This window comes from Doryrhamphus excisus, chromosome 16 (genome assembly GCF_030265055.1).
Source record: "Doryrhamphus excisus isolate RoL2022-K1 chromosome 16, RoL_Dexc_1.0, whole genome shotgun sequence".
Classification (NCBI taxonomy): Eukaryota; Metazoa; Chordata; class Actinopteri; order Syngnathiformes; family Syngnathidae; genus Doryrhamphus; species Doryrhamphus excisus.
Genome location: NC_080481.1, coordinates 10,838,431 through 10,858,454, shown reverse-complemented (window position 1 = coordinate 10,858,454; position 20,024 = coordinate 10,838,431). Strand labels below are relative to the sequence as shown.

The following is a 20,024-nucleotide window of genomic DNA, read 5'->3' as shown; positions in this document are numbered from 1 at the left end:
CCATTGTAACCATTCACAGGAAATGAAGAGGCTTGATCGCCGAGCCAATCACAAGCCTGAGCTCTTGGAAAGGCAAATTGATTGTGTAGTGTTACTGTGCCACACACAACATCCTGAAATACATTACCTCTCCCTTATATGACATTGCAATTTCAGGGGTAATCCTGAGGGGATTAATCAAGGCTGCACAGCAAAATAGTAAAAATGACATAAAAGATTAAATTTGTAAGCAACATGTACACACAAAAGAAGTTTTTCAATAGTGGTTGTAGCAATGGTACATCCCACTGCTATCAGTGCTGTTTCTTTTCATTCATTGTGTGTGCTTTCTTTCAGCAAAGCATTACGTTGAAAACAAGACAAAACGTGAGACTTTCTGCAAAAGTTATATCCAAATGTCTACAAGCATGAAATAATCAAACTACGGCGTTTGAAGCGCACTCATGTTAATGTTGTCTTTACGCTTCTAGCCTAATTACACGTCAAGGTGAGAAAATTCAACCCGCCCCGCGAAACACTGCCTCAGGAGAGGACGGCTGCCTCCTCTCCCCGATTTCTCAGTCGTGCCTGGCAGCCTGGACCCCAGAGTCCCGACTGTCATTTCCACTTCAATAACAGCCGCCCTCGCAACGGGAGCCCCCGCTGCACTGCGCATTTTCAGGTGTCCCTTGAAAGACGAACCCGCCTTGGCGAGTGGGTGAACAGACATTCCGTTTGAGGCAAGTGGTCCAACATTGGAACACCTTGATAATCACTCTATAACTCAAGAGTGGGTGATAAAAAAAAGTGTTCTGAGCCAAAGTGTTTGGATGCATAATTGTATTCATAATGCCCTTCATTGGAGGGCAAGGGGTCACAAACAACAACACAGCTAATGGCAGCATCGCAACGTGGACGGGCTGCTAGACCGGGTGGGGGTAGTTGTAAATTGGTCTTGCTCTGAGGCAGAGGTACGGGTTACGCTCCTGATGACAGAGAGGGTCACAGACTGCCATGGCGTGACTGCTACAGACACTTATTATGCTGAGGATGTGATCAGTGGGGAGGGAGAGGAAAGAAAGAGGCCGTGCTGAATTGCAGAGCTGTCTGGAAATGATGTTGCTGGATGAACCTTGTGATGATGGGGGGTGGGGGGGGCTCCTTTGGGGAATTAAGGGATAAAAAAAAACATACCCTTTGTGTGCACAAAACTAGATTCACATGTGGCTGTCCTGTCCTAGAATTTGACAGCTGCAGACATTTCCTAGCTTTCAGGGCTTTGTGCAAACCCTCTACAAGGTCACAATGGACCTTGTTACTCAGCATGGATCGCTGACTGAGAAGGTGCGAAATCTCGAAATTATTTTGACTCACATTATGTCTGTGATTGGGGTGTCATGAGACAAAGACTGTACGACTGACGAAAGGGCTCGTTCCCTTTGTTCCGTTGTTCTATGGAACAAAGGTGCCAAGGTGCTGAAACCAATAGACAGAGGGAAACCTCTTCCTGCCTGTTCGGTAATGGTAATGGTTTTATTTCATTTGAACATGCATCAGATTACAATTGAATGCATCACATAATCAGTTCCACATGTCCAAAAGGAGTAGGAAGAAGCAAAGCTTATTAAATCCTCCCCCTCCCTTTGGTACTTTTACAATCAGTAACCGTTACATTTGTTCACTTCCTGCTTTCCCAATATAGTTTAAGCTTTTTTTTTTTGTAATTTTTTGTCCCGTACCGAAGTACGAGGTGATATGACCATACAATAACATTATGGTAATGGTTTTATTTAATTTGAACATGCATCAAATTACAATTGAATGCATCACATAATCAGTTCACAGTTCCACATGTCCAAAAGAAGTAGGAAGAAGCAAAGCTTATTAAATACTACCCCTCCATCTGGTACTTTTACAATCAGTAACTGTTACATTTGTTCACTTCCTGCTTTCCATAATACAGTTTAAGGTTTTTTTTTCTTCTTTTTTTAATAATAATGCACCTCGTACCGAAGTACGAGGTGATATGACCATACAATGACATAATGGGTACCATAGTAACTGTCAATATAGTGAAATATATAGCACATCATGACTGTTTCATGACTCTTCATCCTTGTATTTAGCAAACATCTTCTTGAATTGGCTCATCGTTGTGCATTGTTTGAGGTCCTTACTCAATCCATTACATAGTTTGATTCCACATACTGAAATGCTATGGCTTTTTAACGTAGTCCTAGCATATAAGTGTTTCAAATGTAGTTCTTCCCTGAGATCATATTTCTCCTCTCTTGTAGAGAAGTATTGGATGACATTTTTAGCTAATTGGTTGTTTTTAGCCTTATTTCAGAGGCGAGAGAAACAGAAAACAGACACTCATGCCAATGGCAATATATTGAGACCGGCAACATTAGTTCATTTTTCTTTATTGTGTTATTAAATAATTAATGTCCCAAGCCTACTACCCATAAAATCTTTGCTTCTAAATGAGAAATATTGTCATGTTAGAATCTCACCAGATCTTGTGACAGACACATTTAAAGTATTAATAATAATATCGGCATGTCAGTGATGATGTGCTCCACAGAGCAACAAGCTCAGTATGTATGTCCGTAGTCTGGAATTATTTCCAAATTTCACCTTTGTGTTGCAAATATTAATTGAATTAATTTGTGAAATGCATCTAGCGGCATCACAGTGAAATAAACATCATTACTTAATACTTGGGAAATAACCGCAAAGCATTCTAGGCATCAGACATCACATACCAGTGGCCAGGCTCTGGCCTTGTAGATTCTAGCTTTATTTGTTAGAGTGCTGTCCTTGGTCATCTCATGTTAAACTGACCTATAAATCTCTAGCTCGTTCATCGTTTATTTCACCAATGTGTCAAATTCATTTCAAGGTCATAAGTGTCAGGTATCAGTATCAAAAGATATATGTGACAACCTGACTTATGATTCCACACAGCTCTTTAAAAAAGAAAAAAGAAAAGAAAACACAACAGACTCTCATTTTTAAGGTTTCGACTTTCGACTCAATGAAAAATGGCTTTGTTGTTAGAGGTGGAGATGATAAATGACCAGTAAAAATTCTTGCTCTTGGAGCTCAGTTCTAATTCTATGCATTAAAACGAGGGTACGATGATGTCAAGGCCACTACAAAGTGGCAAGTCATAGCAATAGGTTCACGGAAGCCATTCTATACAGTTTGATTTGTGTGTGTATGGAGGGTATGAAAACACAAAGAGCCACTATCACATATTTAAATGGCAGTTAAAGAGATTGAATTCAGTAATGGCTTGGTTATGCATTCAGTTGCTACAGATGAGGCCTACACAAATGGGGTAAAAAAAAACAAAAAAACTTGGCACCATTTGACATGCATCTTAGTATGTTTGGCAAGGGGATATTTTTCTTCATATAAATCTTTTCCAACTATGCTGCTGAAAGATAATTAGTTCCCTACAACAAAAGTGAATACAACTAAGAGAAAGGCTTCACATCACCAATTTCAAAACAAAAGCAGCTTGCAACCTTCACTTTATATGAATCTCATATTTGCCAAGACATGCTTAAACCAGCAAGGCCGGCGCTCGCTGCTCAAGCAGCAACTCTTCAAATCTCATCAAATAACGTAACTGTGCTCACTACACAATACTGCACAGCATGAAAGTAATACTGTAGGTTGAGGAAAATTTTGAATGCTAGAAAATCATGAAATGACAATATTGTCGGAAATGAAAGGTTCAGCTCATCAAAAGCACTTCTCTGGCCCTCTGGTTGAGCTAGCCAATGTTAATAAATGTAAAGATACCTGGATGTTATAACAGCTCAAAAGTAGTTGGATTTGAAATATTGTGAAAAATATGCCACCCAGTTAATGTCACGCCAACGGTGCACTCCCATAGAGCTCATTTCAGTCAGCAAAGGATGTAATGTCGGTGTAATGTGTCTATACCAGGGGTTGGCAACCCGCCGGCTCTGGAGCTGGAGCTAAGGTACAGGAAGTGCAGTGAAGTCACTGCTTTGAGGATCCACTGAACAGGGCCATTTCTTCTAAAATCTTGGATAACAACCTCCTAGCTTCAGCCAGAGCAGATGGAAGATAGGCCGTGGATGGCTTCTGGCATGGCAGTGAACATACAGCCAAGAAAACAAAGGACTGGCTCAAGAATAAGGACATTAAAGCTCAAATCTCTGAACCTTAATCTCAATGAAAATCTGTGAAAGGAGATGAAAATTTCAAAAGAACAGCCCCGATATGCAGTATTAGGAAAGGAGAGGACTGAAATCCCTAAGATGTGGGTAAACGTGGTGGACAACTAAAGGAACCCGCTCAGTGCTTGCCAACATCAAGTTCTTCTTGAGCATCAAATACTTTCATCTCAATCAAATATAAATAACTTTATAATAAGGATATTCCAATTAGAGTTTCATTCTGCCAATTCCAATATTGATCATCTATGAGTGAGATGGGCCGATACCAATCACATGGATTAAATGTACAATTTACAGTAGAAATTCAGAGTCCGCAGACCTCACAGCTAGGAGACCAGGGTTCAATTCCAACCTTGGCCATCTCTGTGTGGAGTTTGCATGTTCTCCCCGTGCATGCGTGGGTTTTCTCTGGGTACTCCGGATTCCTCCCACATTCCAAAAACATGCTAGGTTAATTGGCGACTCCAAATTGTCCATAGGTATGAATGTGAGTGTGAATGGTTGTTTGTCTGACAAATTAAGTATTAATACAATTGAATAATTAGTAATATTTGCACTTCATACTCATGATGACATAAAATGCTAATTGGGGTATTTTTGTTTCTTTGAAGGTTCCCACATGTTTTTGACATTTGCGGATAATAGCTCTCACTGTAGTTTGCTGGACTCGCAAAGCTTTAGAAATGGCATTATAACCTTTTCCAGACACTCAATTGATCTGAGTTATTTTAACAGTATCAAATTGTGTTTTCGGGGCTGCACGGCGGCCGAGTGTTTAGCGCGCAGACCTCACAGCTTGGAGACCCGAGTTCAATTCCACCCTTGGCCATCTCTGTGTGGAGTTTGCATTTTCTCCCCGTGCATGCGTGGGTTTTCTCCGGGTACTCCGGTTTCTTCCCACATTCCAAAAACATGCTAGGTTAATTGGCGACTCCAAATTGTCCATAGGTATGAATGTGAGTGTGAATGGTTGTTTGTCTATATGTGCCCTGTGATTGGCTGGCGACCAGTCCAGGGTGTACCCTGCCTCTCGCCCCAAGACAGTTGGGATAGGCTCCAGCACCCCCGCGACCCTCGTGAGGAAAAAGCGGTAGACAATGTAGAAGCGCTTTTATTGTAGAAAATCGGAACCAAAACACTGAAAAAGTTTGTATATTGTTCTGTTTTTAATAAATGCGTTTTTTTGTTGTTTTTTTTTTGGAAAACCTGACGTGTCCCAGTCTCACCCAGACCCCAGCTCCAGTGGCCCCCAAGTAAATTGAGTTTGAGACCCCTGCTGTAAGACTAAGAATGGCGTTGGCGTCACTGATATATACATACACACTGATTGAATGGCTGTACAGTGCACTCATAGTGGGTGGCAGTTTTGATGACGTTAACAGTGCTGTGCTGATGCGGGAACATCAGACAATATCAAGTTGAGTTTGACAAAAGCTTCATTTGCATTTACTATGGGACCCCCGTGTGATCTTCAGCCAGGTTGATCACTAATATGACTGGAGATCAGCAGCCGGAGTGTGACAGGTAAAGTCCTGAAGGGAGGCTGTCCTGATTCATGTGTCAGCTGAGACAAATAACTCCAGGCTTGAATTAATCACCACTTCATACAACAGAGCACTTATACGAACCCTGGTGCTTGCCATAAATCAACAAGCACTAGCTCAAGCTGACGCTCATCGCCAGTCATTCTTCTCAATGTCTAGTTTGGGTTTCAAACCCGCACCTTTATTTAATCCACTATTGTTCAATTAGTTCTAAACAAAAGAGTTTGCATTTTTTCACTCTCCTTTCGCTTATATTCCCTCTTCTCGATGAGAAACTTGGATTTGGGGAGTCGAGGGTCATGTGCCTGGTGAATATTCTTTCTGTTGAGGACATCAAAATCATCTACCGATTTGGAACCATGACAGAAGGACTGTTGCTGATTGGGATGAGGCGCTGCCCTGGTGTAATCACAGAATTCCAGCAGCTGCCTGTCATGATTGATGGATCAATCGAGAAACCAGAATGGACAAACAAAAACGAGCAGCAGAGTCTATTGGAATGCGGCTACTCGCACTCACAATCTAATCTGCATTTTGTCCCCCCTCCCCTCCAACCGCAACCGCCCCAGTATATGCCTCGACCAAGGTCTCCACCCGTGAGACACTCTGGAACCTTCACCCTTCTTCAAGGACACCTGTTGATTGTTGACTCTTCCTGGGCCTGTGTCACGGTCGTCTCCATGACAACTGCTGTGTTACCGTGTCACGGTCGTCTCCATGACAACTGTTACTTTACCGCGATGACACCCTGCGAATTGAGGCAGCGCTTGACGGAGCAACTTTCCAGCCTACACACACACACACACACACACACGCTGAAATATGGTTGCATTTTGCTGTGGCTGGCTGAATACCTCCACTCCCCTTTCCCTGTCCCCTGGTGCAAGTCTCCAAGTTCATGTTGTGAAGTGTGTTTATATGAGCCTATGTTACTGAGTTTTTTTTTGGCCAGTCCCACACTGTACTCCCCCAAAGGAGCACAGTTTGGGATTAGTAATTTTCTCCTCCGTTGTTCCCGTTTTTTTGCTTGTACCGCTGTATAAGTGGCAAGTAGAGGCCATTCTGATTCATTCATTCATTCATTTTCTACCGCTTTTCCTCACAAGGGTCGCGGGGGGTGCTGGAGCCAATCCCAGCTGTCTTCGGGCGAGAGGCGGGGTACACCCTGGACTGGTCGCCAGCCAATCACAGGGCACATATAGACAAACAACCATTCACACTCACATTCATACCTATGGACAATTTGGAGTCGCCAATTAACCTAGCATGTTTTTGGAATGTGGGAGGAAACCGGAGTACCTGGAGAAAACCCACGCATGCACGGGGAGAACACGCAAACTCCACACAGAGATGCCCGAGGGTGGAATTGAACCCTGGTCTCCTAGCTGTGAGGTCTGCGCGCTAACCACTCTGATTCAAACGTATGTAATATGTGTATAGCTCTTTTTGATACAGCTCTTGTACAGCTCTTCTTTTGAAATAAGTTACTATTTCTAGACACACTTGAAGCCATTGTATAATATTCAAACCACGTGTGATGCAAGACAACCCACAAGCCCAACCCATTCCATGCGTTTCACCTCTTCACCTCCCACTCCACTACAAAGAATGTCCCACTGAGGCCACTTGTCAAGGTTTATGCTTTTAATGACCCACTTGAATTTAGCAGTGATTCACCTACAAAACCTCCATGAGTATGGTTTCTTCTCGATGTGGGTGGAGTTACTCTCTCCAACACCCTAAAAGAATTATAGCCATCGGATGAGCCATACCAACAACACAAAAGGGAATGGAGCTTTACAATTTAAGTGCAGTGTTTGCACTTTTGTGCGGACAACGGCTCTATTCAGTGACATAATGACATAGGGAAGAAGATGTATGAGTTGGGTGCAGAATATATTCATCCAGAATAAGAATCCCTGGACATGATAAAGCACCCTTTTAAATGTCCTTGATGAATAACGATGGCGCTATCTATGCAAATAACCTCAAAGGCTGGGCCTCTAGCGCGTACTGTTCAATTAGCTCATCACTGTGGTCATAGGAAGGTCACGTCAATAGGAGTAATTTATTATGACTTTTAATTTTACACACACCGCGATTACACACTTGGAGGAAAGAACCATATTTTCTGCATCATAAGGTGCAGTCTCAATTACAGGGTCTATTCTCGTACTTAACCCGTACATAACATATCAGTGTAACTTTATTCTACTATGTAACAATACACCATATTTGTAAAAATTAATCTTCTCCCACAAATCCGCCACAGTCCTCATGTTCAGTATCTGAATTTAACACCTATGCAATTTCGCAATCAAACAGGACGGATTCCCTCTCATCATTGTTGGAGTCTGTCCAGCAATGATGCCACCTTTCTTGATTTGTGTTTCCTGCCAAAAGGGTGTGCTTTAATTTATTTCACCTACGGCGCGCGCCCGGGCATGGCCACTACGATGTGGTTGGACACACGCCCAAAGTGCTTCCTAACTCTGAACATAATAAGGAAGTCCGCCCCTCTGTGACATCACAAAGGGCCAGTTTTACCACGCCTTCTGAAACCGAACGTTTTGAGCCATCCCAAACTTCTTACAGGGCTCACTTCCAAATACGAAAACCTCATTATCTGAAACTTTAGCATGGTTTAACAAGATAATACAACATTCTAACAATATAGATCAGAAAAGTGGAGTTGGTTCAAACAGATCGGAGTGAATACCTAATGTGGCCCAGCCTCACCCGGACTCCAACTCCAGATAGAGTTTGACACCCCTGATATAAAGTTCATGTTGTGAAGTGTGTTTATATGAGCCTATGTTACTGAGTTTTTTTTTGGCCAGTCCCACACTGTACTCCCCCAAAGGAGCACAGTTTGGAATTAGTAATTTTCTCCTCCGTTGTTCCTGTTTCTTTGCTTGTACCGCTGTATAAGTGGCAAGTAGAGGCCATTCTGATTCATTCATTCATTCATTTTCTACCGCTTTTCCTCACAAGGGTCGCGGGGGGTGCTGGAGCCTATCCCAGCTGTCTTCGGGCGAGAGGCGGGGTACACCCTGGACTGGTCGCCAGCCAATCACAGGGCACATATAGACAAACAACCATTCACACTCACATTCATACCTATGGACAATTTGGTTTAACGCGATAATACAACATTCTAACAATATAGATCAGAAAAGTGGAGTTGGTTCAAACAGATCGGAGTGAATACCTAATGTGGCCCAGCCTCACCCGGACTCCAACTCCAGATAGAGTTTGACACCCCTGATATAAAGTCTCCAATAAATCTAACATGCATAATTTGGATTTTGGTGAGGAAAAGCCATGCAACACAGGGAGTAACATAAAAACCCATAACCTCCTGGATGTGAAGCCGGCGTCCTAAACACATTTTCCTCTGTGCTGCCTTTATACATTCAATTATCTATAATTGCGTGAACGCTGAGAGACCAGCATTAAACAAAAGATAGCAGCCTTCTGGGTGCATAGAATTGAACCTGGGTGTTGCTACTATGCTGTATGTTGTTGGCAAGTACAATCCTCACTTGATTTCTTTTTAGGGCATTTCAAATCTGTAACAACATTATCAGAACCTACACACAATTTTCTAGGGAGTTACAATTACTCCGCCTAGCAATTTCATAACAATAGAAATATGTATTTATTTGAAAACTGCTATGATAACTTCATCTAGCCTAAAAAGTCAATTATTAGTTTGTACAATGCACAACGATGAGCGAATTCAAGAAACAATACAAGCAGTTGATGTTTGCCAAATACAAGGATGAAGAGTCTTGAACCAGTCATGATGTGCTATATATATCACTATATTGACACTTACTATGGTACCCATTATGTCATTGTATGGTCATATCAACTTGTACTTCGGTACGAGGTGCATTATTAAAAAAATAAAAAAAAACCTTAAACAGTATTATGGAAAGCAGGAAGTGAACAAATGTAACAGTTACTGATTGTAAAAGTACCAGATGGAGGGGTAGGATTTAATAAGCTTTGCTTCTTCCTACTCCTTTTGGACATGTGGAACTGTGAACTGATTATGTGATGCATTCAATTGTAATATGACGCATGTTCAAATTACCATTACCATTATCAGTTTGAAATCTCTGTTGGGCATATCTGTGTTTCTAAATGTATATTATATTGTATACAATGTTACAAAATTGTATTAGTTTAAATTTGCGTTGAAACTGACATTATTATAATGTGGCTCCTTTAAAATGTGTTTTTTAAATACTGTATTACAGTACATAAATGTATCGATAATGTGTAATATAATTCTCTCAAGCGAGGCTATGGCTTCCATAGATGACAGGACTCAAACAATCTTGCTTTTTTTCCCAGTCAGCCCTTTGTTGTGACTGCATGCTGCTCACAAAAAAACATCTTGTGTATGCGGTAACCAGCTCATTTGGACTTTTAAACTTTAAACTAATCCCCGGTCAAAAAGCAAATATATTTTGCAGACCTTTTAAAATGGCTTTTGCTCTGTTCTAGCAGTTGCACCCCAACTCTGGAATAGCCGCCATGTGACTCTAAGGTTGGCAGAGTGGGTGCACAGTTAAATAATGTCACCTCATTCACACGATGATGATGCTGTAGAGTGCCAGGCCTTTAAAACCGCGTGGGCGCAGTGATTCCACTGAATAACTAAGTTGCTGTGTATTGCCTGTGGCTACTTTATCAAGACTGTGGCTCTTTATTTGCTTTAATATTACGGTTTGTAGGCAAACATATGTATTGTATCAACATCAAAGTTCTTTAACATTTGTACTTATTACTCCTTTATCACTGTCTGCACTTGCATCTTTGCACTTAAAGTCACAACAATCTCAAACGGCGGGATTGTTTAGTGCACATGTGTCAAACTCAGGCCTGGGGGCTGAAGTCGGTCCATGCTGCAATTTCATGCAGCCCGCGGAAACGTTTGGGAAATAGCATTGGGTTGGCTCGCCGTACGGACCTTATCAAACAAAGTGCTTACAGTGGTCTGCGTATTTAACGTACTACTACTGACATTTTAATTTTAAATGTAGAAACTATTGTATAACACACACAATTCACAACTATTCATAATAAGGGTGCCAGAGTCAGACCAAAAGTCAACATCATTTACCTATACATGAGTAAAATAGCAGCACTTTAGCTATTACACCCCATCTGTACAATACAACACCTTAAAAAGGCCCAAAACAGTCAAAGGTCATAATTTTAACAACAGCAAAGTGTGCTTGAAATTGCATAATTTGCCCATCCCACAGCTGCAAATTTCCATGTTTTTGTTTTTATATGAAATATAGTTTTTGCTGGACATTGACAGAATGACAAAGAAGTAGTCCATCAAAATGTTCAGTTCAGCCCACAACCTTTGAGTAGGCTTTGAGTTTTGACCTCCTGTGGAATTGAGTTTGACACCCCAGGCTTAGTGCATCCCCAAACATCTCTCAATGAATGATTTTAATGGCGTACCTGTTGACATGAACTCATTCGGCTTTTTATTTCTACATCTAAGATGGGATGATTCCAAACAGATCATGGCTGTGCACTGCTTTTGAAGACGTTTGTAAATGGAAACAGACAACAGCCTGCAGCATCATCCACTATTAATAGACGACCCACAGCAACAGGAGCTACAAAAACCATTGTTGTAATATTAACACGTCTGTTGTTGAAGAATGACTCGACGGAGCACTGCAATGAACCACAAACCACACGTTCAAATGATTCAACTAAAAAATATCAGTATTGCATTCAACTCATCACTCTGTACGGTTATTCATTAAAAAAGTCATTTATTGTAGTTTCACAGTAGCCTATTATTGGTATGGATTATTCAGAAAATGTTACTTCTTTTTGGCCTAAATTAAACATTTTAAGCAGAGAAATGACCAAATGAATAAAAACCAAAACGATGAAAGGCATTCAGAAGACATACTGCACTCACACATTCAAAGACAAAGACTTAGTAGGTACACATATCAGTGTTGCCAGGTTCACTTATTATAAACGACTTTGAGCTACTTTTTTGTAAAATCCCTTACAAATTCCAATATTCTTCATGTTTTGAGCTTGTTTTCAGAAGCTAGTCACTCGTTTCTCTTGGGAGACCTGGCAACATCGAGCATCAGCAGTTGCATCATCACCAGTAATTTTGCACGTTAGAGAAGAACTGTTTGTGTGTAGTTATAATGCACAAATACCAGTATTACTCTTATTTGCAGTATTTATGTATTCATTCATTCATTTTCTGTCGCTTTTCCTCAGAGGGGGTCACGGGGGTGCTGGAGCCTATCCCAGCTGTCTTCAGGCGAGAGGCGGGGTACACCCTACCCCAGCCAGTCACAGGGCACATATAGACAAACAACCATTCACACTCACATTCATACCTATGGACAATTTGGAGTCGCCAATTAACCTAGCATTTTTTTGGAATGTGGGAGGAAACCGGAGTACCTGGAGAAAACCCACACATGCACGGGGAGAACATGCAAACACAGAGATGGCCGAGGGTGAAGGATGGAATTGAACCCTGGTCTCCTAGCTGTGAGGTCTGCGCGCTAACCACTCGACCACCGCGCCGCCCGTATTTATGTATTATTTATGATATTTTCCCTTAACTTGTCTGCAATATCAGTTGTCAAAGGTGATTATAGGGGTGCTATTTCATGTCCAGAAGGCTCTAAACGTGTTGTGTTAAAAACTATATTTAGTAGTCACAAATCGCGGAAATTAAATTTTCATGGTGGGGTCTGAGACTAATTAACGGTGATAGACGAGGGATGACTGGAGTGCCAGCATTTTGATGAAGAGGGTGAGAAACACGATTGAATTCGATGTAGCTTGGATATATGGGAGTCTGGATTGAGAATAAGTCATCATTTACTAACAGATTTAGTGGATTTACATGACTTCCTATGGCAAAAAATGTGAAAAAATGCCTAGTTTATAATATGTTTTTTTGGTTTTTGGAATGAATTAATAAGGTGCCACAGTATTCAGCTAATCCCTGAAATAACTGGTCTGAAATAAATGTACAGTAAGCGCAACAAAACCTTTGCTTCATTAAAAATCGACATTGAAATTGTGAAGCCAAAAGGCAACAATTCAAAACTTTGCTTTCTTTCAAGAGAAGACGAGGTCTGCTTACCGTATGATGAAGTGCCTTTGAAACCCAGGAATAGGATACATCCCTGACTGAGCAGCAATTTGACAGGAAGCTGGAGTTAGTGTAGCATATCGGAGCTGGCTCTCAACCAACACAATAAGAGGGCCTGCTCTCCATCCCTGGAAAAAAAAAAAAAAAAAAGGGAGTGAGTCAGTGGAGCTCAAACACGATGAATAGAAGAATGAAGGCTATCAGGGAAGGAGAGGAATACCAGAGAAAGCGATGCAAAATAATACTTTTAAGATATTAACACATTGGGGAAATACATTACAAGCATTCAACTTGTAAATGTAGTCTATTCTTCTTGGACAGTGGGTGACACCATTTCATTTCTACACTTGCATTTAATACAGGAGCTGCATAAAAAAAAACACCCCCTATGTAGGCCTACTGTATGCAATACTTCACATGTGTCAAAATCAAGCTTGGGGGCCAAATCTGGCGAGCGCTGCAATTTCATACGGCCTGTGGAACTGTTTGGAAAATAGCATTGAGTTAGCCCCCCCTCATGGACCTTATTAAACAAAGTGCTTACAGTGATCTGAATAATTAAGCGACTTCCCTGGTAGAAACTACTCACATGGCATTTTAATTTTTAAAGTAGAAACAATATTGTATATTGCATAAAATTCACAACCATTCTTAATGAGCGTGGCAGATTCAAACCAAAAGGTAAGTATTCCTTATTTCTAAAATCACAAATACTTAAACTTGCAGATATAGTTAATTTTCAAACAGCTAAAATAATGCATAAGGCTAAAAACAACCAATTACCTAAAAATGTCATCCAATACTTCTCTACAAGAGAGGAGAAATATGATCTCAGGGAAGAACTACATTTGAAACACTTATATGCTAGTACTATGTTAAAAAGCCATAGCATTTCAGTATGTGGAATCAAACTATGGAATGGATTGAGTAAGGACCTCAAACAATGCACAACAATGAGCCAAATGAAGAAACAATACAAGCAGTTGATGTTTGCTAAATACAAGGATGAAGAGTCTTGAACCAGTCATGATGTGCTATATATATCACTATATTGACAGTTATTATGGTACACATAATGTCATTGTATGGTCATATCACCTCGTACTTCGGTACGAGGTACATTATTTAAAAAACAAACAAAAAACAAACAAAAAACCTTAAACTGTATTATGGAAAGCAGGAAGTGAACAAATGTAACAGTTACTGATTGTAAAAGTACCAGATGGAGGGGTAGGATTTAATAAGCTTTGCTTCTTCCTACTCCTTTTGGACATGTGGAACTGTGAACTGATTATGTGATGCATTCAATTGTAATCTGATGCATGTTCAAATGAAATAAAACCATTACCATTACCATAAGTATGTGAGTAAAAATGTCAGCACTGTAGCAAAAACACCCTGTCTGTACAAAATAACACCTTAAAGAGGCATAAGACAGTCAAAAGTGATCATTTTAACTACTTCAAAGCATGCTGGGAAATGCGTAATCTGCTTATTCCACAGCTGCAGACTCTTCTAGGCGATTGTGATGTTTTTGTGTTGATATAAAATAGTGTAGCTTTTGACAAAGAGGTGGGTGATCAACAATCACTTTATTGAAATGAATAACTACGCAAAAACAACCGATATACTATATCATAAAGTAGAAATTTCATGAAAGGTCTATACACACGAGTCAATAAAAAAAATTAAAAGTAAGGCGCTGCCTCCAACCTCGCCTGCCCGAAAAGGATCACTCATTGTCGGACACACTTTGTCAGAGGCACCACTCGTGCCGTGGAGCTCAGAAGCCAGACGTGAGGGTGCCGCGTTTACAAACTACAGACAATCTTGGCACAACATCGATAGTGGAAATGTAGTCAACGTGATCTACTGTGTACTACCGTGTTCTAGACAGTGAGCACTGTGATTCTCTCCACCACCGTGGACGCACAGCTACACTGATTTCATGCAACGTGCGTGTTCCCAACCGTAACTCATCGGTATGCTGCATACACTGTTGTTATCTACCTACGGCAACAAACAGATGGAAGAGGCGCAGTCATCTATTGTTTCCAGAGAACCTATCATTCAAGACCCACTCGTGCCGTGAAAAGGTCAAAATTAATTCATATCAAATGGAGTTTCTCACTCGACTAAAATGCTTCCAAAGCCGGGCGCTGTGGCTACATTTTAATACGCCGTTTTGGAATTATTTCACCCGCACTGACATCACAATGTGATTAATGACTTCTAATTAAAATATTCAGCATCAAAGCTTTAATTTCGCTCGGTGGATTGCATTCACAGTGGATCAATGGCCACTTGACTGAATATATTCTGAGACTTTCTGCTTATATCCTGAATTTTTATGTTTTAGAATTTCAGAGCCGTGACCTTACCCTTTATATACCTTTAGGGTGACCCACAGAGATCCAAATCCAGGCCTTTTTTGTCTTGCATTAGTGACATCTGACCTCACCAGTGATGTGGATTAATTGTCTAAATTACCCACAGGGGTAATGGTAATGGTTTAATTTGAACATTGACCCATTGGGGAGGTTATTTTTTCCATTTTTACTTTCTGTGGATATAATGACCAAGTGTTACATATCTACAGGTCTACTATGTTGGGGTATTATGGGCTGTAATTGTGACTGGAAAAACAAGTGAACCTATCACAGTGTAAGAGAAAGTACGGAAACAACAAGTCAAAGTCAGACCGGACCACTGTGACTTTCTCGCTAATAGGCAGAGAGCAGTGTTCTACGTAATTGGGAAGACCTTCCTGCCCTGAAGCTTGAGTGGCATGCCTCAACCCCATCCTGTCAGTCACCTGACCGGGGCTTCCGACACATCAAGCCGCCGTCTCGGCTCCACAGTAATCAGACACATCCATTGACAAGCTGCTCACATACCCAATGTGTTTCTCAGGGCGAGCGGCAGCACATTCAACTGCACCCGAGCGTACAACGGTTGTGAACCTACACAGACATTCTGAAGAGGCGGCTGATGAGCAGTCACCTGGCAAATTAGCTCATTTGACAGATACACAGATATACTAATTGGTACGGTATATTACCAACGTGCTGTGGTAACATCTATCCGTGGTGGCTAATTGTGACCAAGACCATTTTAGTTGCTGTAATTGTCAGTAAAAAATGCTTACATTTATCAAGATCCAGTTTGTGTCTTACAAAAGGCCAAGCTCTCCCTATCGCCTCATCCAAACAGTTGAAGCTCTCTCGTTTTGAAATAATATTTGCATCATAATTACCTTGGAAATGGAGTACTATCACACTGAGTGGTCCTACGCTAGAAACCTGAGTCCCGCAAGTGACTTACTGCCTTGCAGGACCGACAGCGTGACGGCAAGTGTGCTGCCAACATGAAATATATATATATAAACATGTCATGGCTGTGAAAACACACTTTCTTATCCTATTGTTGTCAAAATATTGTCATGCTGTGTATGGTGAGTTCTGTGGCCGGAGGAGGATGGGCTGTCTGCCTTCCCAACATCCATAAAAGTCTAAAATAGGATAATATTCTATGAAAACTGAAAAAAAGTAATACCATAGGAGAACCGCTAATCATTATCCATTGGGAGTTTTAACATGAATATGAAGTGCACAGCTATGAGTTAGCGGCGTAGATGAAGGCATCACGCAGGTTCAACAGCAACTGGTCATGGTTCAGACTCGGGAGGATGCCTTTGGTTTATGTACGGTTTAACACCGCCAAACAAAGTAATGCAGATTTTGAAAAGAATTTTAACAGTTGTTGAATCAGCTCGGTGTTCGTCCATCACAGTCTGGTGAAGCTATTGCAATCCACAATCTACAAAGAACAGTAAGAACTGCCAAAAGGATCATCGGCATCCGCCTACCCATTCTTGAGGACAGCATAACAACCTAGACGGGGTCAGGCGAAATGTTCCTAGACTCAACCCATCCCGATCACCACCTTTTTCCAGCTCCTTCCCTCTGGCAGGCGCTATCGAACAGTGTGACCCAACAGTAGACATTTCAACAGCTGTTAACTTCCTAAAGAGCTAACTTGCTGTTTATTGTACTAGCAACAAATTCAGTGGGAGTTTTAGCAAACTTGGTCAATAAATAAGGTTTTGATTCTGATTCTGGAAGAGTATTCTGTGAACTTTGTTTCAGTTTCTTTTTTTTCCCAAGCGTTTCTCAAAAGCAGCTGGTTCTTAGAAATCTGACATTTGAACTTTGAACGACATTCAGTTTTGTGGTCTTGACTGCCGTTAAGGAATCACTGCAGAGTTTACTGCGTTCTTCTTTTGTTCCCTCATGTTGCTCGCTCTTCAAAAGACGATTTTTGGAATTTAGTCTGTATGAAAAGGCAGAGGAGATCAACTAAAAGAAAGGCTTGAGAAACAAAATTGTTAACTTTTAAGTTGAATGATAATAGGTTGTTTGTCTATATGTGCCCTGTGATTGGCTGGCAACCAGTCCAGGGTGTACCCCGCCTCTCGCCCAAAGACAGCTGGGATAGGCTCCAGCAACCCCTGCGACCCTCGTGAGGAAAAAGCGGTGAAAATGAATGAATTATAATAGGTTGTTTGTCTATATGTGCCCTGTGATTGGCTGGCGACCAGTCCAGGGTGTACCCTGCATCTCGCCCAAAGACAGCTGGGATAGGCTCCAGCAACAAGAAAATGAATGAATGAATGATAATAAGGCCTGTTGTTGTGTCATTTTTTTTTACATAGCAATGCATAGCTATAATAATCTTTATTATTCGGTTGAAAAGAGCTATAAAACACATTTACAGAAATCATACATCACACCCAACAATCTGATATATTTCTTAGTCATCTTGTTGGTGATGTGGAATCTAATCCTAGTACCTCATGGTTTTGTTTAGTCGATTGAAGTATAGAACGTGAGATCGAAAGGTGGATCGGTGTAGAATCGCTCTATTGCGGTGAAGAGGGAGCTGAGCCGAAAGCCAAAGCTCTCAATTTACCAGTCAATGTATGTTCCTACCCTTCCTTCCTAGATTTGGGTAATGACCCAAAGGACAAGATCACAGGTACAAGCGACTAAAAGGAGTTTCCTCTGTAGGGTGGCTGGGGCCTCCCTTAAAAGACAGGGTGAGAAGCTCTCTCATCCGAAACAAAACTGGAAGTAGAGTTGCCAGATGAGGCGGCCCGGGCATCTGGTTAGGACGCCTCTCTTGGGAGACCAGTTGGAGGTCTCGAGATTTGTTGGCGAGACCATGTATCTCTGGATTCTGGAAGGAAATTGACAAATCAGCTGGGAAAACGGAAGCCTGGGCTCCTCTGCTTTGGTTGCTTCCTCAACCTTGGATACACGGAGGAAGATGGAAGGATGTGTAATTCTCATTAATTAAATATTACCAGGCCGGCCATTCAAAATGGTTAAATGTAATACAGAGCGTGTACTCGTTCTTCCTCGTTGTGGACTCGAGGGACAGCAGCTGCTCTCATGACAAATAAATGGGTCGCATCGCCACAGTGACCTCTGAGTCCATGCAATCATGTTTAATGAGCGAGACGCTCTCCAGGCATTCTTCAACAGCCAAGTGTCATCTTTACTGTGCGGTGTGAGGATTTCAGCAGCCTGTTCCGTATCACTACCTCAATACGTGATGATTACCGATCTTTCAGTCTAAGCAAGAATGTAAATTGAAGAATATTGGACAATCACTGTTATTGTTCTATCTGACAAATGCTCAAGTCGACTAATAATTAGTGTGAGAAGCCAACAAGTGATAATCAGTATGAAAAATGTTCTAATTACCTCCGTATCAGGATTCACCACATTCCAGAAGAGGTCATTATTCATCAACAAATTGAATGCACAAAAGTACAACTAAGTGCACTAATGATTTTTATGTTGTGAATACTACCAATGCCTCAAAGTGTAGACAAGCCATAAACTGATCATTAAAGTAAGAACCATTGTAAAGTCATCATAAGGGAATTCCAAGGTCGGTGTGGTTGACTAGGCAACATCAAATATGTGCTGCCTGATTCACCGAAGGAGAAATGTGAGATTTTTGAATGTTTTGAACTGAAGGCAACTTCCTGAGAGAGTGCATAGAAAATAAATGAAATGGGTACTGCAGGTGAAAGGTCTCATCTCATAGACGATCAAGCAGCAGCGGTACATTCAAATGAAAATTGATTACCTCCTCTTTGGTTTTTATTATAACTGCCTACACTGGACATTGATTTTTTTTTTTTTAAACAATGTATCCTTTCCACATCTCTGACCCTGTCAAAGCGTGCCTTCTATTCTCAGTGAGCCTTTCCATCCACCACCGCTACCCAACTTTGCTGGTGTGCCATCACAATTTTTAAGATTTTGAGTAGAATTCATAGCCCCCTAGGTGCCCTCTGTCCACCCACCCCAGCAAATCAATTCTTGGAGGCTTTTTTTATGCTCACATGAGGGGATCCGAAAAGCCACCAAAAGCCTAGCCCTTCGTTACAAAGCTGCCACCTGCCTCAACACTCCCTTTAATCAGCACTTGCTTTTTTCCTTCCACTTGAAATTATGCCTTCTCCGCACTTGGGGCTCAATCCTCACTGTGAACTGTGATTTGTAAAAATTGTGAAATTGAGAGCCAAAAGGTCTCAAGCCATAACCCTGGAGTCCCAATTCACCGTGGTGAGAATCAAGCAAGTTAAGTCAAGGGCAAGCAGGTCACAAATTTGATGGTCGACCTCATCAGAAAGTAATGTCTGAATATTTAGTTATTAACTTATTTAATCCCAAAGTCCTGACCTGAGTCCTATTGAGAAGCTGTGGCATGACCTTAAAAAGACCAATCATGCAGGCAAACTCTCCAATGTGGCGGAATTACAACAATTCTGCAAAGAAAACATCCTCCATCACGCTGTAAGAGACTCATTGCATGATATCGCAAACTCTTGATTGCAGTTGTTGCTGCAAAGCGTGTCCCAATGAGGTATTCAATCATATATAATGTGACTGAAATAACCAGCCAAATAAAGTGAAAAGGCGTTATTGAATACCATTAATTCAATTACAACTGAATTAGCATGACCTTTGGACCCCAGTAGACGAGCTAATATTTTAATGGTGGGGTTTGTGGTTTCTCACACTAGCT

General features: G+C 41.3%; 1 protein-coding gene across 2 annotated transcripts in view; it reads right to left on the bottom strand.

The window, feature by feature from the left end:
* Nucleotides 1-20,024, bottom strand: part of LOC131104474 (beta-1,3-galactosyltransferase 1-like) — an 84,122-nt gene that overhangs the window by 31,295 nt on the left and 32,803 nt on the right. For both annotated transcript variants that reach the window (XM_058051700.1, XM_058051701.1), the window contains exon 2: nt 12,912-13,048. The gene's annotated coding sequence lies outside the window, so the exon portion shown is untranslated. The remainder of the gene's footprint in view (nt 1-12,911; nt 13,049-20,024) is intronic.